This window comes from Mustela erminea, chromosome X (assembly GCF_009829155.1).
Source record: "Mustela erminea isolate mMusErm1 chromosome X, mMusErm1.Pri, whole genome shotgun sequence".
Taxonomy (NCBI): Eukaryota; Metazoa; Chordata; class Mammalia; order Carnivora; family Mustelidae; genus Mustela; species Mustela erminea.
Window position 1 is genome coordinate 50,740,293 of NC_045635.1, and position 18,253 is coordinate 50,758,545.

The following is an 18,253-nucleotide window of genomic DNA, read 5'->3' on the forward strand; positions in this document are numbered from 1 at the left end:
CTGAGGCGCCTGGATGGCTCAGTTAGTTAAGCATCTGCCTTCAGCTCAAGTCATGATCCTGGAGTCCTGGGATCGAGCTGCATGTCAGGCTCCCACTCAGCACGTAGTCTGCTCCTTCCTCTCCTTCTCACCTCTCCCCCGGCTCATGCTTTCACTTTCTCTCCTCCCTCTCTCTCAAATAAATAAATAAAATCTTAATAAAATAAAAGACCGATGGTTAGTGTCAGCAACACCTGGCAGACACAAAACCCAGCTGGATCGTTTGATTTGGAAAGGTGAGCCTAGATAAGGGTCAGGTTCAGCAAGAGCAAGATGGATCACCTGAACCAAAGTCCAATATGTATTTGGTCACAAGCCGACTCATACCTGTCAGGACCTAAAAGTTTGGGAAGCCAAGATAAGCTTCTGAATTTTCTCGCTCATTACAGACAAAGAATAACACCTTTCTGTACTTCTTCCAAAGAGATTACATGTGATCTTAGCTATAAGTGACCAAACATATATGAAAGAAGTAGAGTTACTTGCTTGGTCTGGACCTTAGCAATGGACTGTTCTGATAATGAAATTTTGGCCACTAGCTCAACCTGACAGGCCCAGTGAGATGCAGGTACTGCCCCAAAGTTCATGATGTTAAGTATTTGGTCTTGTTGAAGAAATAAGTCCTTTAGAGAAGATGCAACCAATTGATCAAGGATTGGACAGATCGAGAAGACATGTTTCTGGACCACCAATCAAGCATGCCCCTGTTGGCTAGAGAAGTCTCTCACCCAGGGCACCTCCCAATCTGATAAACATCAGCTTGAATGCCCAAAACAGTGGAAATAGTAGTTACTGTCAAGTTATTCTGGGATCTTTTGGCATCACCCCAGTGTCTCGAACACATTAGACAAGGCTTTCAATGTGTGGTTCACAGACCTGCTGCTCAGAATCACCACAGAATTTCTAAAAAGCAGCCCAAGTGATCACGAATCATACATCATATTGAAACAAGTGTCTTAAACTTACTAGAGCCAAAGTTTGAAATACAAGAATTTTCTCTTACTGCACTGGATCATTTGGAAGAAATCAGAATCTCTGAAACTCTGTCTCCTGGCTTATCCTTGTATTAGATTCCAGGCAAGCCAAGGAGTTACAGTAGCTTGTCCAGGAGAATCTTCTCAGTCTACCTTGAGAGGCTATCTGCACCTGCTCTCTTGAACTCCTACTCCCTCCCACCTCTGCCCTGATCTTCAGCCCTCAGGTCCCCAGTGGCCTTAATGGAAAAATCCTTGCATGATATCTCTATGCTGTAGTCTAGAAGCAATTTCCAAGAGCTATGGTCAATCTATTCAAGTCAGACTCTAATATTCTGAGACAAATTATTAGTAAAACAAATAAACAAAGAAACAATGACTCAGCAATGCTCCCTCCATGAGCTGAGTCAGAAGCATACCTCTTGAACTGGAGGTTACCCTGACCCTTCCTGTCTCTTGAGGCAGACTGGGCTCCATCTCCAAAATATTCCTGCCCTGGGCATTGTGATCTTCTTCCTGGACTTGCTGTCTTGCTATGGGTACTAAGTTCCAGCCACCCATTAGCTTCTCTTTGTTGCCTTCAAACCTTGAGAGATGGCCAGGCCAGACCCAAGGAAGAGACAGGAAGCCCAAAAAAACCCCAACCCCTGAGGTTCCTTAGACCTATCTAAGATTCTGAACCTGGGTTCTTGAATTACTTCATGTGGTTCTACTGGGACCAGCCCTGTGATCCTTAACTTCTCTTGGATTGTGACCTGAAGGCCAGCCTTGAAATTTCCTAAGAAGCAGTGGGGGTGGGGATCCTCTAGGTTTACAGAAGGGGAGCGGGAGGGGGCTAGAACTACATGATGAATCTGTCCTCCATGCCTCCCACATGTATAGTTCCATATTCATAAACACCACAGCTAGAGGGTGGGTAGGCAAGGCAGAGAGAAGAAAGGAAAGTCATTTTTTATCAATTTGACAGATGTCGTGTTAAAACATTCTAAGGGAAGGAGGGCTGTAGGTGGGGGGAGGAGCAGAGGGAGAGATAGGTTAGAACTAATGGTTCTAATGTGGTCTTTAAACATGGCCATCTGCTCTAAGGTGGTGAGAACAGGAATAGCACTTATAGGAGCATTTTGACCTGCTCCTATATCTGGAGAACAGGAAAAATAAATATATTTCAATCAACTTAAACCACCTTGAAGTCTATTAAGCATGCTCACCCAGGACACAGATTTGCAAAGACTCTGAGACTTTTCAAAGAGAATGTAATATCCTCCTAGGGAGTCCTTACAACCCAAAAAGGAAATCTGCATTTAAAGAGCCCATCGGAAAGCAGAAGATGGTTTCCAGTGGCTTACTGATTTCCCTCTGCCTATTGACTCACAGTGAGAGAAAAGACATTGTCCAAAGCACTAAGCAGTGCCTTTGATCCCTGTCAGCAATGATTCCTATTCAGGGATGGGCCATGTCTCTAGCAGAGTATAGCACAATCCTGGTTTTCCAGCAGACATGGTAAGTAATGGATGGGTGGATGGCAGGGGTGTTTGGTGAGCAGCCACTGGACAAGGCACCAGAGGACAAAATGGCTGAGTTGGCTTCCCTTCTGGCAGAGGGATGGATGTAACATCTCAACTTAAGCTGTCAAAGAGGACACAAGCACAATCAGACCCACACTCAAGGCCTAGGAGAGATAGCATTGGGTCTTTGTTTGAATAAAAAGTAGTTGTGCTTGAAACAACAGAACTTCAAGTAGGTCATCCAGGCTTATGCAAGACAACTTCTGACTATTTAAGCTAGGTGAAGGAGATGAGGGCAGAGGAAGGAAGGCCCAGGGAAACTGAGGAACAAAGCAACCAGTACAGTGCTAGAACTTGAACCTATTCTTCTTAACTCTATGTCATGTTCAAGAGACTGACAGTGGATTCTTCTTATTGTTGTTGTTGTTATCATCATGATTATTATAGATTTTATTTATTTATTTAATGGGTATTAAGAAGGATACTTGTTATAATGAGCACTGGGTATTACATGTAAGTGATGAATCACTAAATTCTACTCCTAAAACCAATACTACATTATATGTTAACTGACCAGAATTTAAATAAAAAAATTTGAAAATAAGCTATAAGCAGGTTTTGACAAGAGACAGAAAGGAGGTAAAAGGAACAGAGAGGAGGCAAAGAAAATGTGGAAACAAAGAATTCAGAAGAGGGATGAAGTGAGATTTTAAAAAAGGTCAAAAGACAAAACTTGACTCTTGAGTTTTGCCATGAACTATCTCGACCCAGAATAGAGCTCCAGTTCAGGAATGACCTTTGGGTTGTACTATCAGAAGAAAGGGCAATGCCTTCTCCACCCAGTTCAGGCCACTGGGTTCGAGTTATCCAAAGGGGCTTCTATGAAAAGAGTTAAGTAGCAGCATTTCCATGTGCTTAAGCACATTACAGTTTCTAAGTTGCTTTCACATCATTTCATATTCATGAGCTCACTGGATCCTCCTAGCAACTCTAGAAGACAAGCAGAGTAGGAATGAGACCTTACATTTTAAAGATAAGAAAATATCCCAAAGGATGCCAAAGGATGTCACTCAGCTATCCCAGGAGCAGAGGCTAGAAGAGAACCAAGATTTCCTGACTCATAGTACAATGCTTTTCTTATAATAATAAAATATGGCTGACTGCTTACTATGTGTCAGAGATAAATCTAAGTTTTTACATAAACTAACTTATTTGATCCCCATCTTAAAAATGAAGAAACCAAGGTTTGAAGAGATGATGTGATTGCTGGAGGTCACATAGGGCCAGAACCAAAACACTAGTAGTTTTACTATCAAACCAGTGCTCTTAACCTCTGCTCTCCATGACAAAGAACATCCAAAGTATAATAAGTCATAGAACAGTGAATATATTACCATAAAAAAGAGAAAATGAATATATCTATACATGCTCGTATATTCATAGAACATTTCTGTGGAAGGACTCACTGGTGGCCTCCGCAGAGGAAGCCAAGTGGCTGGAGGGGAGGGGCAGGAGGGAGACTTACCATTGTACACCCACTGGTATCTTTTAGATTTTGACCACAGGAATGTATTTCTTATTCAAGAATAGAATAATAAAAAAGGACATGTCTAGAGTCAAGAGAGCTAGGGAAACTGTGTGGCTGCTTCTTGGCAGGACTTTGGCAGCTCATCCTTTCCTATTCACCTCCTTGTCTCTCAAACTTGAAGAACAGAAGGTATCTCTCTCATTTTCCCTTTAGTTTCCACACCCCAGAAACTGTCTAATGCCCTAGAAAGGACCATACCATAGTTATCCTATAGGTTTTAGCAGCACAAGTGAAAAACAACACTTTCAGTTAGGTTCCTACAGCCAATCAGGGGGACATAGGAAAATAATGTATTAGTGGCAGGACAGATGAAGAAGACACAAAAGGCCATCTTCCCCAATACCCAGCACCAAGGCATGAGCTCCACAGATTATTCCATCTCCTTCCTCTCACCAATCAGTCTCAATGTATCTGTCCTGGGTGTTATATACAAACAATGAATCATGGAACACTACATCAAAAACTAATGATGTACTACTGTATGATGACTAACATAACATAATTTTTTTAATGTATCTGTCCTGGGCTCAGAAAGGCAAAAATAAACAATCTAGAAAGGCTCCAGGAAATCTGGCCCAGCTCAAGAGTCTGTGGTGTACAAGGAAAAACACTAAATGAGAAAAAGTCAGCCCAGCTGAGATGTAATGTCCACATCAAGGCCAGGTGAGAATCAGCCTGTCTCAAGGGAATTTTCTAGCTTTGGTTCTTGGATTTCCACTATCTTATCCCTCAAGAGCTGGCAAAATACTCCACAGAACAAGGTCCTCAAACATTTTCTCGGATACCTTTTGACCTAAACCCTCATGCAGGTCAGCCACACAAAGCTTCTGTACCCAGGAAGCTGTGAGGAGGTGGGGGTAGTAGCCAAGGAGGATAACTGCCTTCAGGGACTCTTCTGAAGTAGCTTAAATGGGCAACACAACTCCCTCTCACAACAGCTTAGCATCTTCTCCATTACTTCACAGCTTCTAACCCACAGGTGAGTAGGACATGAGCTACTGTAGAATGGACAAAAGGTCAGTGTGTCTTTTGTGGGGAAGCAGGGTACTGCTGGGGAAGGCTGGGGCCCAGATAGCCACCCCCCCCACCATTATGTTTCAGAGACAAACCTAAGTTTTTAACATATATTAACTTAAGCTGCTACTGGCAGCTTCCTTTAGCACTGGAATTCTGGCTGGTAGCTTGAAGCTATATAGATCTGAAAGCATGATTTCTAACCCTGAATCCACCACTGCCTAATCCTACATCATCAGGCTGGTCCCTCCCTTCTCTAGTCCTCAGTATCCCCGTCTGTAAAATGGAGCCAATATTGGCTTAAAAGAAGGACACGGGGAAGGAGTGAGAAATAAAGAAAAGACAAGCTCCTGAACTACCTCTAAGCTACCTGTAATAATGAGCTGGATGTATTCTTAACAATCCAAATAGCAGCAAAACATGTTCAACATTTTACAAGGCACTTTTCTTATCCTTTGCCATGATGAATTCTTGCACCCAACAATCCTGAGATTTATAATTAAGCCCATTTTACAGACCAGAAAACTGAGGCTTAGAAGAACTTTGCCTACAATATATGGGGTGAAGAGAAATCTGAACTTCAGCTACAGAGTGTAGTTCCTGACCCACCCCCTTTCAGCAAAGCAGGTGAAATGACCCTGAGTACAAAATGGAATAAGGCACTCTCCCCGGGTCAGAACTGCCATTCTAAGTTGCTTCTTCTGGCAGGTGGCAGGTACAGGTGGTCTGACTTTGCTTTTCCTAGTACAGGAAAAAGTCCTTGATCCTGATGTCCTCCACTTTTCCCCACTGCCAAGGGTTCCCAAGGAGTCAAAACTATATGATCACCTAAATGTTGCAAACCTGTTTTCTGAGAAAGGATTGACCTAGCATTGAAAAGTATCTGTAAGGGTGAGGGTGACTTCAGCATGACTTTGCCCAACAACAGTGCTATGAGGTTTCCTTCCCTCAACCCTCTTTTCTTTTTATGGCTACTGTGAGAAGGGTCAGGCCTGGTAGTTAGTGGGTGAGACTAGTTTAGGGATGGAGGTATAGCTTTGTGGGTAAAGAATAAGTACATCTGCAAAGCATTATCTCAACTCTTTCTTTGAGTCTTGCCAGCATCTGAGGGATATACCGACTGTTTTACCTACAGGCCAAATAAGAGCCAGACAGAGGAGGGAAACCTGACCGAGGCACACCATAAGTTGCAGAATAGTAACTGGAATTCATGTTTCTTGATCTCAAGTCCAAAGTTGAGAAATGAGCATAAGGCTGTGACAGTCAACAGTATCCTGCTCAGACTCTGAGGCTGCTGCTGTTTGCTGGTGCAAACCTGGCACACTCTAACCTCTTCACTGCTTCATAACATTCAATCCAGACCCAGTCTAGGATTCTCTCCTTTCAGCTCCAGCCTTTGATTATTAAAGGCCAGAAAGGCCTCCCCAGGATATCCCGACCTGGTTTCCAGCTTGAGAAACTCTAAAAATAGCAGGTCTTCATTAGTGGGGCCAGATGGCTCAAGCTGTTATGCCTAGGGGCAGGGTTGTGGTCATTAAGAATGTGGCTATTCAAGAGGCCTAGGGTGATCTCTGAAAATGGCTCACTATTCATTTGACCCAGAACACCCTAACAAATCACAACAAGAGGTTCAAACCTCAAGAACATACATGAAACTGCCCAGGCAATCGAGGATATGCATATCTGAAAAATCACCAAGTATCTTAAAGATGTCAGTTTGCAGAAGCAGGCACCCCTGTGCCATTCCATCGCTACAATGGTGGAGTTGGTGGATGAAGTGTGTCCAGGCCAAACAGTGGGGTTGGAAATAGGGCCAGTGCCCCCAAAAGAGTACTGAATTTTTACTGCACATGCTTAAAAATGCAGAAAGTAATACTGAACTTAAGGGTTTAAATGCAGATTCTCTGGTCATTGAGCATACCCAGATGAACAACCACCCTCCTAAGATGCAGCATAGAAATTACAAGGCTCATGGATGGATTAACCCATACATGAGCTCTCCCTGCCACACTGAGATGATCCTTACTGAAAAAGAGCAGATTGTTCTTAAACCAGAAGAGGAGGTTGCACAGAAGAAAATGATATCCCAGAACAAACTGAAGAAACAAAAAGTTATAGCCCGGGAGTAAATAGTAAATTCTGCATAAAATAAATGCAAATAAAACTAAAAAAAATATTGGAACACTGCATCAAAAACTAATGATGTATTTTATGGTGACTAACATAACACAATGAAAGTTTAAAAAAAAAAAGAATGTGTTTGTTTTCTCTACCCACCACTGAAACAGGAGAAGTTGGGACTCTTGTACCCCTTATGCATCCTCCCTCCCACAACTTAAAAACACTTGATCTGGCCAAGTTGTTACTTCATTCCTAAGAAAAGAATAAGCTTTAATACCCAGTTACTTTATGTTTTCTAGGGCATTATTCAAAATCAAATTATTCCATGGTGATTTGTTAAGTAGACTGGGGATGGAAGAGCTGGATATCTTTCTGCATTGATCACTGCAAATTTATCTTCTCCATCTGCATATTAGTTCAACATCTGAGTTCAGTTGTAAACATTGTTTGCCTTGAAGACCCTGCTATAACACATACCATCTTGAGCATCCATTTTATTCCTGATGGGGCCATTGCCTTGTTCTACCTATTTGGAAAACTGTGACAACAAGCTGGTCCTAAGGGTAGCATATGTTCTGGATCAAAGTGTGTCCCACAGGGATGTGTGGGGCATGTGAGTGTGTACCATAGGTGTGTTCAAATGTGTCTCATGTGGGGAGGGTGGTTTGTTCAAGTAACTCCCTAAAAGTGTATCTCAGGAATAAGAGTGTATGTCCTGGGGGTAGGAGCACATCTGAATGTGCATCTCAGCATGCCCCATATGTATCTGGGTGTGCAGTTGTGCTTTATATGCATTCATGTATGTCCACACACATAAATTTGCATAATCATGCATCATGTGTATCTTTGTGTATATACTCTGCCTGTAGAGAGTATGCCCAAGTGTGAGTGTACTCCATGGCTAACCGAATGTATGTGCTCCAAGCATGTCAATGTAAAAGTGTACTCCACATGTGTATCCCAAATATACCTCACAGAAAGAAAACTTCCAAAGTGAACATGAAGGGGCATAAAATCTAGGGTTACCCTTCTGCATTTGGCAAGGCCTCTCATGCATCTCTGGATGATATGATATTTGAGGGGACATACCATAGGTGAAATAGATGTATCTGAATTGCCAATTAGTTCGATGCTAATCTAGCCAGAATTATCCAGTGACATCTGCCTGGTTCTATCTGCTACTGACTAACTTTTATAACAAGACTTAGATAGAAGCAAAGTACAGAAGGCATCTTTAGAACAATCTCCTTGCCCATTTGGTATGGATGGGTTGATAACATGCTAAGCTCTTCCTTGCACACCACTGCTTTTAAGAGGCAGCACTGATCTGAGTCAATATGAGCAATTCTCTGAGTTTCGATTTCCTTAGTCATAAAATGGGAAATAATCCTGGCCTTGCTCACCTCATAGCATTGTGGAGAAAAGGCCAATGTGGCAGGACTATACAATGGTCCTTATCTTCTCACCTAGACCCCTAGAGCCATGAGAATGTTCCAGATAAAATGATGTAGGCAAAGGTGAAAATGTTGATTTGTCCTAAGTAGGTCATTTGTCAAAAGCCTGTAAAATTTCTAACACAACTCTTAATCATATCATGAAAACTCAGTAATGCTCATCACAAATCCTAGCCAAGAAACTGGGGGCCAAGAATTGATTTTTAATTGCCAAGTGCCTAGATGGTTCTGGGTTGATGGACTTGAGAAGGCACTAAATAAAAACACAGTTAATTCTGGCTTTCTTCCAAGCTCTTCTTTTAGCTTTGCAGGAGACAGGGAGAGAAAACGTTCCTCTGCTATTCATAGCAGCATGTGTGTGGACTGGTAGGGGAGATGGAGCTGAGGGTAAATAAAAGAAAGCTCCCTATATTAAAAAAAAAAAAATCCAGCTTTCCACCAAGGAATCAAGACATGAGCCAGGTCATAGGACTTTTATACTTTTAAGGGAGGGAAGCAAAAAAAAAAAAATCCTTCATGCTGTGATGGAGAAGGCAAAAAGACAATGATATTTGTTCAATGTCACCCAATGACTGAGTTCATTTGCAGGCTCTCTTAAATCATTCATATGTCTTTCATTAACAAAACCTTTGTAAAGGGCTACTGAGCATCAGTTCCCTCCATTATAGCAGACACATAGAGATTTCTGACCCAGAGAGTTCTCAGGGATTTTCGGCTCCAATTAGCAGAAAAGAAAACTAACTCAGAGAAGCTAAGTAATTTGCCCAAGATCACAGAGCTAAAAAATTATAGATTACTAGTTCAGTGACCCTTTGCTTCCCATCACACTATACAGATTTCCCTCACCACCCCTGAAAGGCAAGAGCAGCTTGTAAGTCATGGGTCCAGGAACTCACATCCTTACTAGGCAACGTGCTAGTTCCAGTACTACTATAAACATACTGTATTTCCTTGGATGAGTTCTTTCTCTTTCTGTGCCTAGTTTCCCAGCTTCCACAATGAAGGAATTAGATTAAGAACAGATTCAATACCCCTTTTCTAGAAGGTATAGCTATCTGGAATGATGTTAAATGGCACTATAACTTCAGAGCTTGAGCCCAGATCAGTTATATGACAATAACTCTTTGAGCCTCATTTTTCTCATTTGTAAAATGATAATCCCTGCCCTTCCTACTTCACAGGGCCACAGAGAAGATCAAGTGAGATAATCTGTAAAACCCAATGATCAGTGTAAAACAATGTTCAAGAAGGAGAGTCAAGAATCAAGTGAGTAACACTAGCCCCAGAAGTCTTTCTCTAAACCCAAGTACAGAAAGTGTCTATGTACATTCTGTTCAATAAATCTTCCTGAACCTTCCTGCGCAGTTCAACCTATATTCTTAAAAACAAACACCTCACTGGTTGCAAGTGCAAAGGAAATTAGTAAGTCCCTCCACTCCCTTTGGGCCTTAACCACAAAGCAGTCTCTCAATTCTGTGTGTGTTCTGAGCCCTCCCACTATACTAGGTCTACCATAGCCACTCCTAGGGATGCCTGGCTCTCCCTTGTCTGCCTCTTTGCTAATACCAAAGCACCCACTACTGCCCAGCCCTCCTGCCAACCAGCAGGGTTCACAGAAGGAGGAGGAAGGAAGAGAGTGGGTGGAAGAGAGGCTGTGGGAGGTACAGCTAAAAGTAGCTACTGTCTTTAGGCACCACATTCTAAGGGGTGGAGGGTGGGCTCTTAGCATATCCTTCCTGCAGCCAGCTGGACATGAAGGTACATGGCTCCCCCTCCTCTAATGAAGGCAGGCAGGTAGAGAGATAAGAGTTGCCAGAACTATTCCCAGAGCTCTTCTGCACCCTGAGGGTAGATGGTTGCACAACACAGTGCTGCATCCAGGGCTCTCTCCCTCGGGAGAACTAATGCAATCTGTAGGAGATTCTAGGATTCCTCTTTTGTGCCTCATCTCACTGCCTGATACCTCAAGGTCTGCTGACAGGCCTGCTTCCCTCTGGTAGGTTATATAATACTACTGTTCTCCCAGTTTCTGTGTCAGCTTGCTTTCTCCAGCCAGACTTGAGGGTGCATTTAGGTCTCTGATAGAGCCAAAGGAGCACTAAGCCAGCATCCTATAGCATAGGTAGCGGTTACAGAGGATAAAGTCCTGATTTGAGGGGTTGGGATCCCAAGCCTATCACTGAAATCTTGGAAAAGTCCCTTTTCCCTTAATTGTTTCACTTGTAAAATAGGAAATGGAAAAGGGAGAGGCATGCTGCCGATCTCCAAGGTATTCTTATCTCTGCCTGAACCTCCTCTCCCACCCAGGGCTGTCCCATCTTCCAAGCAGTCTGTCTGCACTGGGCAGAGCTATCCCCGCTCTCCTAATCCCAGTTCCCCTAGTGACTAACTAAGGTCTACACTGGCAAGATGATTACCTGAAATTCTAGACTCTGTCCTTCACCTCTGTCCTAGGCTGATTTCAATCATACGAGTTCTGCTTTTTTCTGTTCTATATAGAAGTTTCTGGCTCAAATTTCATTTGAGAACATGGATCTTCTATTGAATCCACTCCTCAGTTTTAATGACATGGAAACTGAGGCCTAGTGGGGAAGGGCCTTGATCAAGTTCTGGCAGCAAGGTAGGAACAGGACCATGGCTTGCTTCCAGGGGCCCCAAGGCCACTTCCAGTGTTTTTATTCCCTACTGAAGGTCTGCCTTCCATATACTGTCTCTGCTATGGATGCATTAGTTTCCCTCTCCTCTGCTACCAATGCTTAACCTTGATGCTGAAAGACCAAATGGCCAATTTTTCTCAGGGGAAACTTTCACAAAAGAATGATAAGGACAAGAAAGAACTTACCTCAAACACATCCCTCCTTTAATGTTTCCTTTTTCCTCCAGGTTAGCCCGTTTCTCCTTTCTTTTAAACTTCCTCCTGAGTTCTGCTCTATGTTAGTGGAACCTCTTCAATTCTGAGTCATGACCATATACTGACCAGGGTCCACTATGTAGGCTACACTGGAAGAAGAACTGCAAGATGTGGTATCAAGGGGCCTGGGTCAAGAACTACCACCTCTTGAACTGTGTGACCTTGAGTAAGTCACTTAATCTCTTTATGCCTCAGTTTCCTCAACCACTTCCTGATTTTGGAAGTAGCCAATGAAGTAACTAGGGAACTTTATTTGTTAAAATAAAAATTCTTATTAACAATATTGGTATTAACTAAATAAACAGCTACTTAAAATACCACAGGAAGGAGTCCTGGGCTGTCAAAACAGCCAGCCCCTATCCTCCTTTTCCAGAGCTATGAGACTGATATTTTATCTATAACAGGCAGTTCTCAATTATCCACACAACATGTTTTTTTTAATGACTGCTAAATCTCAAACTGGCATCCCACTGCCACTCAGCTCACTGTAGGGCTCCCCTCCCTGCTGGCAACTACTGTGTGCTCAATGAATACAACCTATAGTTGAGTGTTTTAGAAGAAACTTAAGCCAAATAAAATTAGGAAGGTAAGTCTATTACCCCCAAAATCACCTTATGCATTCCAAATCTGCTATAAGGGATCGGTGGATTACCGGATGGTTTTGAATAATAATATTCTTAATCATTTTGATCATTTTTATTAATCACAACGTAAGCACACATCATTAGAGCCAGAAGAAATCTTTGAAACCAACTAATCCTCCTAATCTTATTTGCAGATGAGGAATCCAAATGTCAAAGGGGAGAAGTAATTTACCCAAGGTCAGTCAAAAATGAACAGGATCTTCCCCACTATTACAGCAAATGCACAGGGGCTCTTTTTCCTAAAGGGTTCAAACCATCTCACAACTAATAATTTTAAATCCATATAGGTCCCCAGACTACTCATTCTCTAGGACTGAGTCCTTTTTAGAGTGGGCACAAGCCCCGCAAATTCATCAAGGCCCCCACAATCCTAGAATAAAATCTCACCATCTGCAAAGCCTGCCTATTCATGTGTGTGATAAGCTAGATTCGGGCTGATCTGACATTTCCTTTTAATATAGCAGTCATCCTCATCCCTGGCTGAACATTCTTGTCATCTCATGGAGCTTTTAAAAAATATTGATGCCAGGGCCTCACCAGATCTCCCCCAGAGATTCTGGGAATTAGTCTTGTTAACTTCCCAGGTGATTCTAATGTGCAGCCAGGCCTGAGAACCACGGGTTAATAGAAACAGTTCAGCCTGGGAAGTCATCAGAGAGGGAGACCAACCATAAGAGACTCTTAAGTATAGGGGAAAAAAATGAGGTTTTTCTGGAGGGGAGGGGGGTGAGGGGGATGGAGTAATTGGGTGATAGGCATTAAGGAGGGTAGATGATGTGATGAACACTGGGTGTGATATGCAACTGATTAATTATTGAACTCTACATCTGAAACTAATGATGTACTATATTTGGCTAATAGAGTTTAAATAAAATAAATTTACATATATAAAGAAATTTCTTTAAATATTTATATGTGTATATACAAAAAGTAAAGAAAAAAAAACAATTCAGCCAACCAAGTGAAACATGCACAAATACTTCCCTGAAATTTTGAAAGCCAAATATATTCTGCTTTAAAGCTATATCTATGATGTCCTGCTTTTTCTAAAAGAAAGTGATGGTACACAGAATCTACAGTTGTGGCACTGGCCTTCAGCAAATCATGGACCTAGTTAAGAAACATAGTTAGAAAGAAAAAGAGAAACATACAGTTTATGGGTATTAAAAGAAATTGGGAACTCTGGAGCCTGCAATAAGATTTACCAGGATTAAGATGCCAAGTGATACATACTCCCTTTTTCCGATGAGGTCATTGGCTTGGTAGATGATTACCACGAACCTAGAATACATCTAGGTTCTACAAAGCATACAACAAATCTATCATGCCACATTTTCCTTTTTTACACATTGGTAGGATAAATGATGGCAGTCCAGTGGATTCTGCACTGGTTGACCAGATATATACAAAAATTAAAGGACTGTAACTCCAAGAAGGGGCTCTGGTGAAATTAACGCCATCATATTTTTTTCTTTTTTTTTATTAACATATAATGTATTATTTGTTTCAGCAGTACAGGTCTGTGATTCATCAGTCTTACACAATTCACAGCACTCACCATAGCACATAACCCCCAATGCCCATCACCCAATCGCCCCATCCCTCTTCCCCTGCCCCAGCAACCTTCAGTTTGTTTCCTGAGATTAAGAGTCTCTTATGGTTGAACATTTCTTTAAATCACCAATTCAGATGGTACTTATTCAGTTTCCAAATAATGCAATGCTAAAAGAAACTGCTAATCTGCTTCATGGCATAAAAAAAAAAAAAAGAAATTAGCCCACCACCCCCCAAGCATGAATACACAAACCGATGGAAATAAAGTTTAACTCATGTACTGCTAGAAGGGAATGCTAATTTGTTGCACAGTATAAAGAAAAAAAAATAAGGCCCATAAAAAGCTAGACTGGACTAACCAAGCAAAATAAAATTTAATAAATTGGGTTCAAAAAAGTCTCAAAAATCCAATTCCACAACAGAGTAGAAGACTGGACTGAACAGCAAAGCGTTTGAGCCTACATTCCAAAAAGGTAGTACAATGGCCCTTAATGCTGACTGCACATTTGAATTACTTCGGGGAGACTTCAATTTTTAATTTAGGGAAAAAAAGTTGCCAGGGACCTATCTCACACCAATTAAATCAGAATTTTTCAGAGTGGGGACTTGGAATGGATATTAAAAACTCCCCAACTGATCTGAATGTTCAGAAAGAATTGAGAACCAGTAGAAGGCAACATTATTAGATATTTCACAGACAGATCAAAGTCCCTTTGTACTTAATCCTGATCAAGTAGCACCTAGAGTAGCGTAGTAGTATAATCAGTTCTGGGCAACACCACTTCATAAAGAAATATAGAAAAATAAGAGTATTTTGAGAGAAAAGAAAATTGGATGAAAACTGCAGCTCCTTCAAAACATCCTGTATTTTAGGCTTCACCTATTCACATTCCTTTCTCTTTAAAGATTCCAGGTACTGAGTTTTCATAAGATTAAAAGAAATTTTCTGATGTATATTTAAGATAGTCATTTTATTGAATGAGAAATTCTATGTAAAATTGCTATAAAAATGAAAAATATGAAAAAGCACTAAAAATATGAGTAAGCTGAGGGAGATAGTATGACTTCAGGAATGACTCACAAACCTACCTCTCCACCTGACCTCATTCAGCTTCACACTAGTTGGGGATGATCAACTCTGACTCTCCCCACTCTCCATTTTAAAGGCAGACCTATGTCCATGGCACCAATATCTCTGACCTTTACTTACCTCATCTGTAAAACAGGGAATAACAATCACCCCTACCCACTTCACAAGGGTGATGTGATGCACAAAATTAGAAAAGAGGTGAAATTGCTTTGTAAATTCCACAGACCCATGTACTGACAAGGGATTACTAGTACTGTCATTACTGGATTTTATCCCAAGTCTTCTCTATCCTCTAGGCACTTCCCCTTCATAGCTTTTCCACTTTGTACTTTGATGCCAAGGTAAACCATGCTTAACTAAATGTTCTTGAGAGCTAGACCCACCTAATGACAGAAGACACTCTGGGCAGATATCAGAAGAGCTAAACTTTGATCAAGGATTCTTAGAAAGCCAGAGCCTCAGTTGGCCTAAAACAAGTTGCAGAACTAGAAATAAAAGCCAGAAAGTATAAAATCCCTCACCTCCATATCATTTAGGGGGCAAAGCAACTGGGGCTGGATCCAGAAGTTTAGTATGAGATCTTCTAAGGAAGCAGTTATTTTGGGAGAACAGGTTCAGTTCCCAATTATGTCCTTGTCCAGAGCAAACACTCCATATACCAAAGGGAGCAGAGGCCAAGATAACAGACAAAGGCTAGGGGGACATGCTTTGGCCCATGTAACTGTAAGTTACTGCAACTGTAAGACTGTGCCTTTTGCTCATAGCCAAGTACTCTCAATCTAAGCCTCACCACAGGGCTAATTACCTTACCCACAGGCTCACTGGGATCTCGAAGCTCTCAATACTTAATCACACACAGTGGTGAATGAGAGAATCAGCCAAGGCCAAGCCCAACCTGTTCACCAGGCCTACAATCAAAATGGCCTTCCTAATTTGCCCAGCCTTCCCATTTGGAAACTCCTCAGAAACCAATGACATAAAAACAAAATCCCCTAAATTCCATACAGCGGCCAGCCTGAGCAGAGTTCCCTAAGCCACAGACAAAACTGGGGCACATTACACAAGTAGATGTTACAGGTTCTGACAGATAGGGGCTGTCTCAATAGGGGAAAAGCACTGCTCAGTTTGTTCCCACCATACTATCCCTTCACCTCCTCTCTGCCTCAGCCAAAAGTCAGGGTGAAAAAAATATTTTTCATGATCTACAGACTTCCTTGCACTAAAACTAGATTGTGAAATGACTCAGTTAATCTTAAGAAGACATTTGGAAGAAAGGAGAAAAGAATTTGAACCCAGGAGCTTTCCAATAAAGACTGGAATGAGGCTAGTATGGTTAATGAGGCTAATATACCTTTTCTGGATGTGTTTTCTAGGCATTTGCAGGCAATGAGGATCTTGTTTCTTCTTTGTTCACCAACCCCCCCACCAAATCATCTCTCCAAGTCCTGCTGGGCTGCAGCTCCCTTTCCCTAGAGCCTTTTGTGCCTGGACCTTTTAAAGGGTGGGCTCCAGAGCTCAGCAGGAGCTAAGTGATGCAGGAGGTTGCTAGGATACTGGTAACAGGCTGCTTTTGAATCCCCTGGTGGGGAGCTGGGAGGGAAAATTTCTGAGCTGGAATTCTGTCCTTTCTAAGAGCAAAAGCTTATCCTCTACCCAAAGAAATCAGAGAAGAGGTAAGGAAGCGAGAAACTTAGTTGGAAAAAGCTGGGACAATCAGAGATGAAAACCCCTCTTCTCTTCCTACTCCTCCTCCTCCCACCAACCACCCACTTACAGCAGGAATGTGGGCAGGGTAGAGGAGGCTGTATCAGAGGGGAGAGTAAATGGAAGAGGGAGAAGAGACAGAAGAGGGAAGAATAAAAAGTCAAATGCAGAGGATTCCACTCCTCTGGGCTGCATTTTTCATTTTCTCCCACTCTTCTCTTTTTGCATATCCTCACAAGTCTGAAGGAGAAATGCCAAACCTTTAGGATTCACAGAAGTAAAAAGTCATACTGCCAACTTTGGTTCTCTACTTCCCAAACTCCCTTTTAGCTGCTCTTGGGTGGCCTGCCATCTGGCTAGCAACATCTCCTTATTTGCCTAGAGATAAGTTAATTTGAAAAATGCTTACCCATTTTGCCAGCTAAATTGCTGATGGAAGGGCTCAATCAAGCGACTCCTTTAGCCTAAGGGGCTGTGGGGTAGGGGGGTTGGAGGAGTGTAGGGGAAATACCCATCCAATCTGGCACCGGTCAAATCCTTACAGGCCCTAGCACAAGGAGGCCATTCAGAACTATGGAACACTCAATGCATGCCCTGCTATTTTTCCTCATTCCTAGCACAACCAACCCCCACCCACTTTCAAGAGTGTGCACCCTCTCCCCTCTATATACACAGAAGAGTGTGCATACACACCCACAAACATACTGCCACACACCCTACACACATACATTCACAAAGGCTCTCTGCCAAGGGTCTGTCAGGCACCCAGAGGTGAAGGTTGTGGCATTTCATGACTTACTTTGCCACAAACCTGGCTCAAAGACTAGCTTTAGAGAACCCTTCTCACCTTAAAGGGGGGTAAAAGCAAAAAGCATTCCATTGCTATAGTCCAGTTTTCTTCCCATAAAGCTAGGTAAAAATTCTCAAGTTTTTCCAGATACCAGCAACCAGGTATTTCCAACCCCGCCCCATCATCCATTGATAAAGATTTCATTTTCCTTTTCACTTGTCTTTCCAGTTCCTCCCCTTCTGATTTCAAGTGCCTCTAGGCACCCAAAATCACCGAATGCAATAACTTGGAGGCCACTTAGTCCAATCATCCCCAAATGCCAATGTTACAGGGAAGCCCAAACACACTGAGAAGGAAAAAAAAAAAAAAAGCCCAAGGTCAAATAATCTCTCAACAGAGAGAACCCAAGTCTGTAGCTGCCCAGCCTAGAGATTTTCCTGTCCAACGTGTCTCAAAACAAAGTGCCCAGCCAAAACATAACCTTATTTTAGATAATACCATTGGAGCTAAGAGTATGTGGTGGGGCAAGAGGAATCACAAGATTTTCTTTGCAAAGAAACAAGTTCAGTTCAATCCAGCCCCCTCCCAACAAAGGAACCAGAGAGTAAATAAGAATCTTCCAAGATCATGCTTATACCATGGTACAACAGAATAATATTAATAATAATTTTTTTTAAAGCCTTTTACCCACTCGGTGCCAAGTGCACACACCCTGAGGCTCAAAACCTCTTTTGACGCCATTAAATAATATTCTCTGGATTCTGAGATCAGGACAATTTCAAATGCCCTTCACAGCCCCTTTCCCTTCATAATCATTTCCAAAGAGATTGAACAATAAGACATGGAACTTGACAGCACAATCCCA

The 18,253-nt window shown here is 42.1% G+C and overlaps 1 protein-coding gene and 1 pseudogene across 9 annotated transcripts in view; one reads left to right on the plus strand and one right to left on the minus strand.

Moving 5' to 3' along the window:
• The window catches only part of ARHGEF9 (Cdc42 guanine nucleotide exchange factor 9), a 202,995-nt gene that overhangs the window by 142,148 nt on the left and 42,594 nt on the right, over positions 1–18,253 (minus strand). The gene's annotated exons all lie outside the window — the stretch shown is intronic.
• Positions 6,655–7,284, plus strand: LOC116582799 (annotated as a pseudogene).